Raw genomic sequence first — 349 nt, 5'->3', positions numbered from 1 at the left:
GCGTGGCTGAGAAGCCGAGCCCGGGCTTCAGGCCCCTCCTCGCCCCGCTGCCGGGGCTCCGCTCCCTTTCCTTTTTCTTCCCCCGTTTTTTCCCCTTTTCTCCTTCCTCCACCCTCTCTTGTGGGGAAGAAACTATTTAGGCGCCTCAGATAACCTGATAATGAGCTGGAAGCCCCCTTAAGCCCTGGAAATAACTTACTTTCGTCACCTATTGACTGTTTGGCTTAGTTTGGAACCGGTGTGGATTTTTCGGGTCTTTTCAAGAGAGCCGGTCAATGAAAAGCTAATCCAATATTTACAAAGTATAAGGGCAATTCTCGGCGGTGTTTATTAAGGGGCCGGTGGGGAA

Source organism: Aptenodytes forsteri, unplaced genomic scaffold, assembly GCF_000699145.1.
Source record: "Aptenodytes forsteri isolate BGI_AS27 unplaced genomic scaffold, ASM69914v1 Scaffold185, whole genome shotgun sequence".
Taxonomy (NCBI): domain Eukaryota; kingdom Metazoa; phylum Chordata; class Aves; order Sphenisciformes; family Spheniscidae; genus Aptenodytes; species Aptenodytes forsteri.
This window is presented reverse-complemented; position numbering follows the sequence as displayed.